At 46.3% G+C, this 14725-nt stretch overlaps 1 protein-coding gene across 1 annotated transcript in view; it reads right to left on the bottom strand.

Annotated features, from left to right (window-relative positions):
- LOC143766490 (uncharacterized) overlaps positions 1 to 14725 on the bottom strand; it is a 491244-nt gene that overhangs the window by 199696 nt on the left and 276823 nt on the right. Inside the window, exon 1 of the mRNA XM_077254207.1 lies at positions 1389 to 1488. The gene's annotated coding sequence lies outside the window, so the exon portion shown is untranslated. Of the gene's footprint in view, positions 1 to 1388 lie in introns of the transcript that reaches the window.

Below are 14725 nucleotides of genomic sequence, written 5' to 3' on the forward strand. Positions count from 1 at the left end.
GTCTGTAGTGTCATATAAGGCACAGCATGGTCTGCGTCTGTAGTGTCATATAAGGCACAGCATGGTCTGCGCCTGTAGTGTCATATAAGGCACAGCATGGTCTGCGTCTGTAGTGTCATATAAGGCACGGCATGGTCTGCGTCTGTAGTGTCATATAAGGCACGGCATGGTCTGCGTCTGTAGTGTCATATAAGGGACGGCGTGGTCTGCGTCTGTAGTGTCATATAAGGCACAGCGTGGTCTGCGCCTGTAGTGTCATATAAGGCACAGCATGGTCTGCGTCTGTAGTGTCATATAAGGCACAGCATGGTCTGCGCCTGTAGTGTCATATAAGGCACGGCATGGTCTGCGTCTGTAGTGTCATATAAGGGACGGCATGGTCTGCGTCTGTAGTGTCATATAAGGGACGGCGTGGTCTGCGCCTGTAGTGTCATATAAGGCACAGCATGGTCTGCGTCTGTAGTGTCATATAAGGCACAGCGTGGTCTGCGTCTGTAGTGTCATATAAGGCACAGCGTGGTCTGCGTCTGTAGTGTCATATAAGGCACAGCGTGGTCTGCGTCTGTAGTGTCATATAAGGCACGGCATGGTCTGCGTCTGTAGTGTCATAAGGCACGGCATGGTCAGCGTCTGTAGTGTCATATAAGGCACGGCATGGTCTGCGTCTGTAGTGTCATATAAGGCACGGCATGGTCTGCGTCTGTAGTGTCATATAAGGCACAGCATGGTCTGCGTCTGTAGTGTCATATAAGGCACAGCATGGTCTGCGCCTGTAGTGTCATATAAGGCACGGCATGGTCTGCGTCTGTAGTGTCATATAAGGCACGGCACGGTCTGCGTCTGTAGTGTCATATAAGGCACGGCACGGTCTGCGCCTGTAGTGTCATATAAGGCACAGCATGGTCTGCGTCTGTAGTGTCATATAAGGCACAGCATGGTCTGCGTCTGTAGTGTCATATAAGGCACGGCATGGTCTGCGTCTGTAGTGTCATATAAGGCACGGCATGGTCTGCGCCTGTAGTGTCATATAAGGCACGGCATGGTCTGCGTCTGTAGTGTCATATAAGGCACAGCATGGTCTGCGTCTGTAGTGTCATATAAGGCACAGCGTGGTCTGCGTCTGTAGTGCCATATAAGGGACGGCGTGGTCTGCGTCTGTAGTAATATAGAGGAGATTACAATGGCATAGGTACGTGTGAACGTATTGTGGAGAGGGGAGGGGGAGAAGTAGCATACCTGGTATTGGCGCAGATAGGTTTAGGCACACAGAATGGACTGTGGATGAAGGAAGATAAACATAACTATAGTATACCATTAGGTATACATGCGCTGAAGATGCCGCCAGTGGCATACTATAAGTGGAGACATGCCAGGGACTATGGTATTACCTTATTCACGCTGATAGGTGCTGTGCTTGTGTCCAGACACGGAATCCCCGCTTGTCTGGTGTGTAGTGAAAGTGCGCGCCTTAAATGAACTGGGGGCGGTGCCGGGACTCCGTCGCTTGGCAACCAAGGCGCGCACAGAGAAGCCAGAGATGAGGTGGCCGGAAGTAAGAAGGCTGTGCGTGTCAGCTGTGCTGCAGTCTGCGTGTCACAGTGTAGGGGGATGGTATGTGCTGAGAGGTTCCTGGCGGAGGGAGGTGCTAGTGACTTCCCAGAGCTGTGGAGATTTTCACAGCAGTACGGCTGTCAGATGGTGAATCTATAGTACAGCGCGTGGAGATGAAGAGATCCAAAGGTGCTAGCCCCGGAGGGAGGGGTGGTGGCGAACATATGAAGACCCCAATAACATCAGTACAATCGGCTCTATGGAAGAAAAGGGAGGCAATTAGAAATGGGGCTTGAACAGCAAATAAATACATACATAACCATAGGGAAAATATATTGGACAAGCTGGTACAACCGGAAACTGATTAATATAGCAGAGAATACAGGAACACCCGTCATATTGAGGCTTATAATAGGACATCACATAGCATAACACGGAGGTATTAGTAAATGGAATAAAGAGGAAATCACCCCACAATACCCAGGACCCATGTCATATTGTCTAAGCTTCTGTAATCGAGAGCAGGGGGCCACATGAGAGGTCACTAATTCAGTGTCCAGAGACCGGGCTGGGTTATATGAAGGATGCCAGATCATAGTCTCTGTTGAGGCCTCTGGGATGGAGGGTTTCCAAGGTGTGTATCCAGAAGGCCTCGCGACGTTTTAATATGGCAATCCTATTACCCCCACGTCTGGGTGCTGGTATGTGTTCGATCACCTGAAATTTAAGCTGGGTGAGATTGTGGTCCTGAGTTATAAAATGTAGAGGGATTGGCAAGAGTCACCGTATGGTGGATTTGTGCTTAGAAATTCTATCGCGGATGGGCTGTGTGGTTTCCCCCACGTACATCAGGCCACAGGGGCATTTTATGAGGTATACGACCCAGGAGGTTTCACAGGTGAAGAAGTCAGGAATCTTGAAAGTCTTACCCAAGTGGGGATGATGGAAGGATGTACCCTTAAGGACATTATTACACTGGGAACAATGGAGGCAAGGAAAGGTCCCTGTTTTGGGATTTTGGAGAAATCATTGGCGAGGTGTCGATTTGTTTGTACCAATGTCCGCTTTTACCAGCGAGTCTTTCAGGTTGGGGACCCGTCTAAAACAGGGCAAAAGGGTTCTTGGAATTCCGGGATATCCGGATGTGCCCTGGCTAATAGAGGCCAGTGTCGACGTATTGTTTTATGTATAATGTTATAATATAGGCAAACGGATGGAAAGAGTGTATGAACGGAACACGGGCCGAGGGTCTGTTGGGTCTGGGCGTAGAAGGTCTACTAGCATTGTTGAGAACCTCCGTCGGATAACCACGGTCTAAGAATTTAGAGGTCATCTCTTTCAGCCTTTGAGAGCGGAGGTCTATGTCTGAGACGATGTTGGAAACCCGGTGGAACTGGGATTTTGGTATGGATCGTTTAGTAGAGGGGGGGTGGAGGCTTGTGTTGTATAGTAGACTATTGCGGTCTGTGTTCTTCGTGTACAGGTCAGTGGAGAGTGAACCATCCAGATTCAGTATGACCATGGTGTCTAAGAAACTGATCCTATGTGGATCATGCAACATTGTAGAAGAGATACCTGGCCATGATGCAGGGGCGTAGCTAGAGCTTTTGCCGCCCGGGGCTGTTCCCGAGTTTGGCGCCCCCCCCCCCCAGAACGTATGCGATTTTCACACTTAGTCATGTACCGACGAGCTCCTCGCCCTTAAGCTCCCAATGTTCAGTGAAAAACTGAGAGAAGCAGAAGAGAAGCTCGTTGTTACAGGACCATGAGTATGAAAATCGCATATGAGTGACGTGTCCATGTGTCGACGACTGGAACCTGCAGAGCTGAATCCTGACATCGCAGCTTCTGAATTCTCACAACTAATGCACTGCACACTTTTAGGATTCTCCCTGGCCGGTGGACAGTCATGTCAGCACAAGCATGCGATTTGTATACTTCTGACCACATTCCGACTAGACGTGCCTGGCCTCGCTCAGTTCATTTTCATAGAGTGAGGCCACACGTGTCTAGTCAGCACGTGACCGCATGTATGTAAATCGCCAGCACCAGAGAATCCTGACAGTGTGCAGGGCGCACTGTGAGAACTCAGAAGTCTGCAGTCACAAAGAATGACTGCAGACTCATCACAAACCTGGACATCCCCTTTAATGCTCCTAACATAAATAAAAACATGAGAGTTAGTCAGTATCACAAATAACATTTACATCCAGGTACCTGATAGATGGCGTCGTCTCTGGAGTCGTTCTCCTTTTCTTCATCTTATCCAGACCCCATGATGAATTTTGTCATCCACAGCCGTCTCTGCAGACTTCCATCTTCTCTGTTCTTTTGCAGAAAATCTCCACATGACGCCCTTAAAGATACAAGTGTCATTATAATGCTCCTGAATGAACAATTGCCCCTCACTATATTGTCTGCACAAAATATGACCCCCACACTGTCCCTCTTATGGTACATGCTCTTCACACTGACCTCTCCTTTCTATACCGGCCCCCTCTTCACACTGTCCTCTCACACTGTGTCCCCCCTATAGGGCCCAGTATTTATACTGTACTCTCTCATCACACTCCCCCTCCTTGGTATACTGTCCCCTCCTGGCTGTGCCCTTACACTGTCTCCCATGCTACGCATGCACACATCCCAACACCCTCACTCCCCGTACTCTGTCCACATACGTTTTTCACATCGCTACTCATACTGTGTCTGCATACATTCCCCCGTTTTACCCCAAGCTGTCTGCACCCATCCCCCATACTGTTTCCTCATATATGCCCCCATCTCCCCCTTTGCTCTTCATTTTGTGTCCTCAGATCTCCCCCACACATTAAATCCCCCCATTCCCATGACAAATCTCCCCCCACACACATTCAATCCCCCATCTCCACTCACATTTAATCTCCCCCCACAATAAATCCCCCCCATCTCCACTCACAGTAAATCCCCAATCCAATAATATATCCCACTATCCCCACTCACATTAAATCCCCCCCAGTCACAGTAAATCCCCCCCACAATATATCCCCCCATCCCCACTCACATTAAATCCCCCCCACAATATATGCCCCCATCCCCACTCACAGTAAATCCCCCCCACAATATATGCCCCCCATCCCCTCACAGTAAATCCCCCCCACAATATATGCCCCCCATCCCCACTCACAGTAAATCCTCCCCACAATATATGCCCCCATCCCCACTCACAGTAAATCCCCCCCACAATATATGCCCCCATCCCCACTCACAGTAAATCCCCCCCACAATATATGCCCCCATCCCCACTCACAGTAAATCCCCCCCCCACAATATATGCCCCCCATCCACTCACAGTAAATCCCCCCCCCACAATATATGCCCCCCATCCACTCACAGTAAATCCCCCCCCACAATATATGCCCCCCATCCACTCACAGTAAATCCCCCCCCCACAATATATGCCCCCCATCCACTCACAGTAAATCCCCCCCCCCCCACAATGTATGCCCCCCCATTCCCACTTACAGTAAATCCCCCCCTGCACCTTCGGTGTCTTCAGCTCCACTGGAGCACTTTCCACCGCTCTGTATCTCCTGGTCGATCTGCAGCTCCTGCTCTGCCGCGCAGGTGAGTGACGTCAGCAGCGTGATCACATGACCTGATCACGCTGCTGGCGTCGCTCTGACCCGGCAGTCAGAGCTTCAATTGTACTCGCATCTCAGATATGAGTACAATTGAACACTGGGAGCCGGCGCGCCGCAGCTTCTCTGTGCCGGCTGTCAGCTTGACAGTCGGCACAGAGAACAGCTGACTCCCAGTGCGGGGGGTGACAGAATGCAGCCGCCGGGGGAGACACTGCGGACCGCCGCTTTAGGCGGCCCGACTGCGCCCCCCTGCCGGCTGCTCCCCCCCAGATACGCCACTGACTCACCGCCGCATTGTGCCGCCCCCCCGCACTGTGCCGCCCGGGGCGGCCCGCCCCCCCCGCACCCCCCTTCCTACGCCACTGCCATGATGCATTAAGCCATTCAAAGAGGCAAGGGACTCCAACGAGCCCCCCCAGATGCAGAAGACATCATCTATATAACGTCTCCGTTTGCCTACATTATACATAAAACAATACGTTGACACTGGCCTCTATTTTGCATTGTATAACTTTGTGGTTCTCTGAACTATGTACATATTTTCTTTGCACATTATGTTTTCTTTTATTTGTGTGTATATATTTGTAAATAGCATTTTTCTTTATGTTCACATTTGTAGTAACTGTTGAAGGTCCAGATATAGGACCGAAACGTTTTTGGCTACTACGATTAAAATCTCACAAGCATTAAGTTGAGTACATTGTGGATATAGCAGAGCCACGAGTGTACAGAGCGAAGCCGCAAGTGTTCGAGGTGTACGAAGCAGAGCCGCGTGTGTATGAGGTGTATGGAGCGGAGCTGCGTGTGTGCGAGGTGTACGAAGCAGAGCCATGTGTGTACAGAGCAGAGCCGTATGTATGAGGTGTACAGAAGTCATTGAGCTATAGGTTGGATTGCTGCTAAGGGGGAAAAACCTCTTTAACCCCTTAATCCCATATGACATACTATCCCGTCAAGGTGACCTGGGACTTAATTCCCTGTGACGGGATAGTACATCATAGCCGATCGGCCGCGCTCACGGGAGGAGCGTGGCCGGGTGTCAGCTGCCTATCGCAGCTGACATCCGGCACTATGTGCCAGGAGCGGTCACGGACCGCCCCCAGCACATTAACCCCCGGCACACCGCGATCAAACATGATCGCGGTGTACCGGCGGTACAGGGAAGCATCGCGCAGGGAGGGGGCTCCCTGCGTGCTTCCCTGAGACGATCGGTACAAGGGAATGTACTCACCTTGTACTGAGCGTCCCTGCAGGCCCCAGATCCAAAATGGCCGCGGGGCTGCATCCGGGTCCTGCAGGGAGGACTTCTGGGTCAGGAGCAGGCTGCAGCTGCAGCTCTGTTAGCCTGCAGCGACGTGAGTGAGATCGCCGATCTGATAGAGTGCTATGCAAACTATCAGATCGGCGATCTGTGATGTCCCCCCCGGGACAAAGTAAAAAAGTTTTTTAAAAAAATGTCCACGTGTGTAAAAAAAAAATAAAAAAAAAAATTCCTAAATAAAGAAGAAAAAAAAATATATTATTCCCATAAACACATTTCTTTATCTAAAAAAAAAACCCATTCAGTGAACACCGTAAGAAAAAAAAAAAAAAAAAAACGAGCCAAAAAACAACGCTTTATTATCATACCGCCAAACAAAAAGTGAAATAACACGCGATCAAAAAGACGGATATAAATAACCATGGTACCGCTGAAAACGTCATCTTGTCCCGCAAAAAACGAGCTGCCATATACCATCATAACCAAAAAAATAAAAAAGTTATAGTCCTCAGAATAAAGCGATGCAAAAATAATAATTTTTTCTATAAAATAGCTTTTGTCGTATAAAAGCGCCAAAACATAAAAAAATGATATAAATGAGATATCGCTGTAATCGTACTGACCCGACGAATAAAACTGCTTTATCAATTTTACCAAACGTGGAACGGTATAAACGCCTCCCCCAAAAGAAATTCATGAATAGCTGGTTTTTGGTCATTCTGCCTCACAAAAATCGGAATAAAAAGTGATCAAAAACTGTCACGTGTCCGAATATGTTACCAATAAAAACGTCAACTCGTCCCACAAAAAACAAGACCTCACATGACTGTGGACCAAAATACGGAAAAATTATAGGTCTCAAAATGTGGAGATGCAAAAACTTTTTTGCTATAAAAAGCGTCTTTTAGTGTGTGACAGCTGCCAATCATAAAAATCCGATATAAAAAATGCTATAAAAGTAAATCAAACCCCCCCTTCATCACCCCCTTAGTTAGGGAAAAATAATAAAATTAAAAAAATGTATTTATTTCCATTTTCCCATTAGGGTTAGGGCTAGGGTTAGGGTTAGGGCTAGGGTTAGGGCTAGGGTTAGGGCTAGGGTTAGGGTTAGGGCTAGGGTTAGGGTTAGGGTTGGGGCTAGGGTTCAAGCTAAATTAGGGTTGGGACTAAAGTTAGGGTTGGGGATAAAGTTAGGGTTAGAGTTTGGATTACATCTACGGTTGGGATTAGGGTTGGGACTAGAATTAGGGGTGTGGTTAGGGTTACAGTTGGGATTAGGGTTAGGGGTGTGTTTGGATTAGTTTCAGGTAGAATTGGGGAGTTTCCACTGTTCAGGCACATCAGGGGCTCTCCAAACGCGACATGGCGTCCGATCTCAATTCCAGACAATTCTGCGTTGAAAAAGTAAAACAGTGCTCCTTCCCTTCCGAGCTCTCCCATGCGCCCAAACAGGGGTTTACCCCAACATATGGGGCATCAGCGTACTCGGGACAAATTGGACAACAACTTTTGGGGTCCAAGTTCTCTTGTTATCTCTGGGAAAATAAAAATTTGGGGGGCTAAAAATCATTTTTGTGGGAAAAAAAGGATTTTTTATTTTCACGGCACTGCGTTGTAAACTGTAGTGAAACACTTGGAGGTTCAAAGTTCTCACAGCACATCTAGATAAGTTCCTTGGGAGGTCTAGTTTCCAATATGGGGTCACTTGTGGGGGGTTTCTACTGTTTGGGTACATCAGGGGCTCTGCAAATGCAACGTGACGCCTGCAGACCAATCCATCTAAGTCTGCATTCCAAATGGCGCTCCTTCCCTTCCGAGCTCTGCCATGCGCCCAAACAGTGGTTCCCCCCCCACATATGGGGGATAAGCGTACTCAGGACAAATTGGACAACAACTTTTGGAGTTCAATTTATCCTGTTACCCTTATGAAAATACAGAACTGGGGGGCTAAAAAATAATTTTTCTGAAAAAAAAATAATTTTTATTTTCACGGCTCTGCGTTATAAACTGTAGTGAAACACTTGGGGGTTCAAAGCTCTCAAAACACATCAAGATAAGTTCCTTAGGGGGGTCTACTTTCCAAAATGGTGTCACTTGTGGGGGGTTTCAATGTTTAGGCACATCAGGGGCTCCCCAAACGCAACATGGCGTCCCATCTCAATTCCAGTCAATTTTGTATTGAAAAGTCAAATGGTGCTCCTTCGCTTTCGAGCTCTGTCATGTGCCCAAACAGTGGTTTACCCCCAAATATGGGGTATCGGCGTACTCAGGACAAATTGTACAACATCTTTTGGGGTCCATTTTCTCCTGTTACCCTTGGTAAAATAAAACAAATTGGAGCTGAAGTAAATTTTGTGTGAAAAAAAGTTAAATGTTTATTTTTATTTAAACATTCCAAAAATTCCTGTGAAACACCTGAAGGGTTAATAAACTTCTTGCATGTGGTTTTGAGCACCTTGAGGGGTGCAGTTTTTAGAATGGTGTCACACTTGGTTATTTTCTATCATATAGACCCCTCAAAATGACTTCAAATGAGATGTGGTCCCTAAAAAAAAAATGGTGTTGTAAAAATGAGAAATTGCTGGTCAAATTTAACCCTTCTAACTCCCTAACAAAAAAAAATTTTGGTTCCAAAATTGTGCTGATGTAAAGTAGACATGTGGGAAATGTTACTTATTAAGTATTTTGCGTGACGTATGTCTGTGATTTAAGGGCATAAAAATTCAAAGTTGGAAAATTGTGAAATTTTAAATTTTTTTGCCAAATTTCCGTTTTTTTTTCACAAATAAACACAAGTTATATCGAATAAATTTTACCACTAACATGAAGTACAATATGTCACGAGAAAAGAATGTCAGAATCGCCAAGATCCGTTGAAGCGTTCCAGAGTTATAACCTCATAAAGGGACAGTGGTCAGAACCACCCTCGGGGATTAAGGGGTTAAATCTTCTTCCTTAGGGAGTGTGAACGAGCTGAGTGTGTCCGGAGCGTAAGTGCGAACGGCGGTAAGTGTGTGACTTGTGATTTAGTGACTTTGGATTCAGGGAGTTTACAAGGGAGGAATTACTGAATTGCTGTTTGCATTTTATTAATACTCTACATTTCGGTTACTTATCTTTTTTGTCTGGTGCAATCCTCATTAGGAAATGTGCTCCACTATTGTTAATGCCATCCAGGGCACATCTTGCCACATGTATGCAATCCTTGAGCAGCCGGGTGAGGGTGCATACTGCTGTGCAAGATGTGAGCACGTTGAGCATTTGGAAGCCCAGGTTCTGGATCTAAATGTGCAGCTGGCAACACTGAGATCCATAGACAATATGGAAAGGAGTCTGCTGCTCACTGAGCAGACGCTCAATGGGATAGATGAGGGGGTGATGGTAGGATGGAGCTGCAGGACAGTGAGGCAGCTAGCTGGGTGACAGTTAGGAAGCGGGGTAGAGGGAAGAGTGCCAGGGAGGCTAGTCCTGATCTGGCTCATCCCAATAAGTTTGCTAAGTTGGTAGATGAGGGGGTATCAGTGTAGGTGTAGCACTACTGCAGCCAGGCATGTCCTCTGAAAGCCGGAGGAGTGACTGCTCCAGTAAGGGAGGAAATAGGAGACTAGGGCAGGCCAGACAGGCACTGGTTGTGGGGTACTCAATTATTAGGGGAACAGATAAGGCAATCTGTCACAAAGATAGAGATCACCAAACAGTATGCTGCCTACCTGGCGCTCGAGTCTCACACATCACTGATTGGGTAGACAGATTATTGGGAGAGTTAGGTGGAAGGTCCTTAAAGATGATTTCAGGGAATTAGGCCACAAGCTTAAAGCAAGGACCTTCAAGGTGGTATTTTCTGAAATACTGCCTGTGCCACGCCAAAGAGGCAAAGGGAGATTAGGGAGGTTAATAAGTGGCTCATGAATTGGTGTAGTAAGGAGGGGTTTGGGTTCCTGGAGAACTGGGCCGACTTCTCAGTTGGCTACAGGTTTTTTGCTAGGGACGGGCTGCACCTCAATGGGGAGGGTGCAGCTGTGTTGGGGGAGAAAATGACTAGAAGGTTGGAGGAGTGTTTAAACCAGGGATTGGGGGGAGGGTATTCATTTTATAGGAGGGTAAGATAGTGCAGATAGTGACCTGGGCACAAATAAAGAAATTGGGGGTAGCATGGGGTGGAGTTAGAGCAGTTAATAATTTAAGAAAGAATAGACGTACAGAGATATACATAAAGTGATGTATACTAATGCCAGGAGTCTCAGCAACAAATTAAAATTACCGTATTTTGTGGACTATAACACACTTTTTTCCTCCCAAAATGTGGAGCAAAATGGGGGGGTGCGTCTTATAGTCCAAACGTATTGGCTCTGGCTGTGGTGGGGATGTGGGGGAGTGGTATCGGAGGAGCAGCAGGTCACAGAGGCAAGAGTCGGCGGCTCTGGATAACTCCTGTGCCCGCTGCTAAAGAGAAATGAATATGCACTGCATTCCACGCCCATGGGCGTGGTGGGCAATGAATATTCATTTCTTCCTGTTATGATTGATTGGCCCCATCTCGTTGCTGATATGATTGGTTCCTTCCTAGTCCTGGTATCCTTGGCCCCATCAGAAAAATAAAAAAAAAAGCAAACATTACTTACCTTCCTGCCAGAGGCATACCAAGGGTTTTGGATCAGGGAGGGCAAAGCTTGTGAGTGGGCCCCTAGCCAGGTAACCTTGATTACAACTGGGTGACGCACCCTAATAGTGGAGGAGAACCTTAGCAAATGACCGCGCTGTTGCTGAAAATAATCTCTATATAAAGACCAACATGGATATTACCACCATATGGTCAGTGGTAGATACCGGTCCTACAGAACATGTAAGAGATTACAGCACAGTTACAGGTAATGACTTACCGCTGACGTTCTTTCTGATGGAATCTTTCACTTTTCACGTCTTTTCCATCTGGCCCAGACCGACATGACAACTTCTTCCAGCCACAACTCGGCTGCAGAGAATACAACAAAGACACATTTCACTTCTCATATTTTCAGCACGTCACCATCTATTCCCAACCTGCACAAACTCCTCATCCTGCTGATATCCCAATAGTGAGCCGCTGCTTCCGTATGTGTCCCTATTACTGCACCTGCTGTGTGGTTCTCTGTGCCCTCTAAATTCTGAAGCACCCCTCTATAATATAGTAATACTGGGTGCAAGTACCCTAGAAAACAGTGCCTATATTTTGCCCCCTAGAAAGTAATGCCCTCTGTGCGCCCCTTTGATAGACACAGTTACCTGAGTTCCCCTATAACAATAAGTGCCCGCTTTACATTTAAAAATGTCCCAAGTCTCCCTCCTGTACAGCTCCCCTATAAACAGCATGATGCTCTCCTATTCACAGTATAATGCCCCCTCGCTGTATAGTATCACCCACACTGTATGATGGCCCCCTAGATAGCCTCCATATAGTATAATGCACCAGATAGTCTTCAATATAGTTTAATGCACTCCCATAGGCCTACTCTATATTGTATAATGCACCCCATAGGCAGACTCTATAGCATAAGGCAGCTCCCATATGCAGACTCTATAGCATAAGACAGACCCCATAGGCAGACACTTTAGCACAAGGCAGACCCCATAGGCAGACTCTGTAGTATAAGGCAGCATCCCATAGGCAGACTCTGTAGTATAAGGCACCCCCCATAGCAGACTCTGTAGTATAAGGCACCCCCCATAGCAGACTCTGTAGTATAAGGCAGCCCCCATAGGCAGACCCTGTAGTATAAGGCAGCCCTCATAGGCAGACTCTGTAGTATAAAGTCCAAAACAGAGAAAAACAAATTCGGCACTGCTGCACCTCCGTGGTCTCTTGAACAAGACTGCAGAGACCATTTACACACTATATTAACACCACACACCTCAAGGAACGGGTGCTCAATCCTGTATGAATATAGAGTCCAATGGCACAGTAAAAGAAAAAAGGAAGGCACTCACCGTTACCAAAAGTGGAAGCCCTCATGCGCTTCATGAGGACCCATTGAAGTGCAGGAGCGTGAAACGGCCGTTGTCCGCACTCTCTGCATTACTCCCGAGCTTATGCTTTTTTTATCCATGAAATAAAGACTTCCACTTTTGGTAACGGTGAGTGCCTTCTTTTTTCTTTTACTGTGCCATTAGACTCTGTAGTATAAGGCAGCCCCCATAGGCAGACTGTGTAGTAAGGCAGCCCCCCATAGGCAGACTCTGTAATAAAGGTACCTTCACACTGAACAACTTAACAACGATAACGATAGCGATCCGTGACGTTGCAGCATCCTGGATAGCGATATCGTTGTGTTTGACACGCAGCAGTGATCAGGATCCTGCTGTGACATCGTTGGTCGGAGCTAGAAGGCCAGCACCTTATTTCGTCGCTGGATCACCCGCTGTCTTCACTGGTAACCAGGGTAAACATCGGGTTACTAAGAGCAGGGCCACGCTTAGTAACCCGATGTTTACCCTGGTTACCATTGTTAAGTAAAAAAAAAACACTACATACTTACATTCCTGTCCGCTCCGCTTCCCTGCGTCCCCCAGTGTCAGCGCCGGCCGGCCGTAAAGCAGAGCACAGCGGTGACGTCACCGCTCTGCTTTCCGGCCAGCGCTTACACAGTGCAGGGAAGTTGAAGGCGAGGGACGCGACAGGAATGTAAGTATGTAGTGTTTTTTTTTTTTTTTTTTACTTTTACAATGGTAACCAGGGTATACATCGGGTTACTAAGCGCGGCCCTGCGCTTAGTAACCCAATGTTTACCCTGGTTACCTGGGGACTTCGGGATCATTGGTCGCTGGAGAGCTGTCGGTGTGACAGCTCTCCAGCGACCAAACAGCGACGCCGCAGCGATCGGTATCGTTGTCTAGATCGCTGCAGCGTCGCTTAATGTGACGGTACCTTAAGGCAGCCCCCCATAGGCAGACTCTGTAATAAGGCAGCCCCCATAGGCAGACTCTGTGATAAAGTCAGTCCCTCCATAGGCAGACTCTGTAGTGTTATAGAAGTGATTCCTAACCTACTCAGGTGTTCTTAGGTACTCAAGCTATGAAGCAATAATCAGAGAGACACACTGCCTGTTGTCTTTCCAAATAGTTTCTGTTTTCATGGGGGGAGTTAGGGTGTTCTCTTATAGTACAAGATCAAAGGGAAATGAGGCATTACACAATAATCTGGCAGAAATATGAGTTATACAATGGGTTGTTAAACACATCCTGGGATATGAGATAAATTACATAAGAGAATGTGGGGGTACTTCCAGCATTTCAATGTGTTCTGGTTCAAAAGTTATAGTTCTCAAGAGAATCTGGATGAAGAAACAGAATTCTTGGTTGATTACAGACCATATTGAAAACAAAAACATGTATTTGAAATTTCTGGGAATTGTAGGAACTGACCATTGGCTATAAGAATGTTCGCACGTAGACAGATGATAACTGGAACCTAGGCCATTCTTGCATAATACTATTTTCTTCTATTTTATTCAGAACAGAAAATAACCATTTCTTTAACAACTCACCTCTTTTTTTCATCTGGTCTACGTTGCCCTAGCTAATCCCTTCCTGTTACTCAGGTCTGCAAGATAATCCTACATCACAAAGTACATGGCTTATCCTATGTGTATCATGGGATACCAGTCTTGCTGTATATCCATTCAGATTATACTTGTGGATAAGACCTTCTGTTCCTTCTAACCCTATTTCTATCAAAGGATTAATATGAGGGGATGATATAGATATATTTTTATGACATTATATAATATTGACATTTTTATTAATATATTAAAATATGTTAAAATATAGTTTGTATTTGTTAGTATAATTCATAGAGTCCATATTGTCAATGAGTCTTTGTAAGTTCTCTGTGGGTTCTTTGTCTTTTATCTGACTTTCGGTCTTCCGCAATAAATACAATCAGCCAAATCTACTGAAGTTTGCTTGTTGCAGAATATGTATCCACGATGGAGTGCGGTTATCAAGGTAGTCAACATTTGGGTCTGCTTTATTATCAAGGTAGTCATCACTTGAGTTTGCCTTATCTCAGAGTCAGTATCGATATTAGCTTTACACTTACCTGGAAAATATTTGCAATTAGAACTGAGAATTTTCTTTAAAAGCATAATAAATAACTTTATCATCACTGCAATGATTAGGATCACAAAAACTGCTTGAATTAGGAAATGAATTACACCTGATATCCATCCTCCTATTCCTTTGAACAGGTTCAAGGGATTTAACCATGAAAGCCATTCAGGGAGGGGTAAATCATCGAATGAATTACTGTAGCTTTTCG

The sequence above is a fragment of the Ranitomeya variabilis genome, chromosome 4 (genome assembly GCF_051348905.1).
Source record: "Ranitomeya variabilis isolate aRanVar5 chromosome 4, aRanVar5.hap1, whole genome shotgun sequence".
NCBI lineage: Eukaryota > Metazoa > Chordata > Amphibia > Anura > Dendrobatidae > Ranitomeya > Ranitomeya variabilis.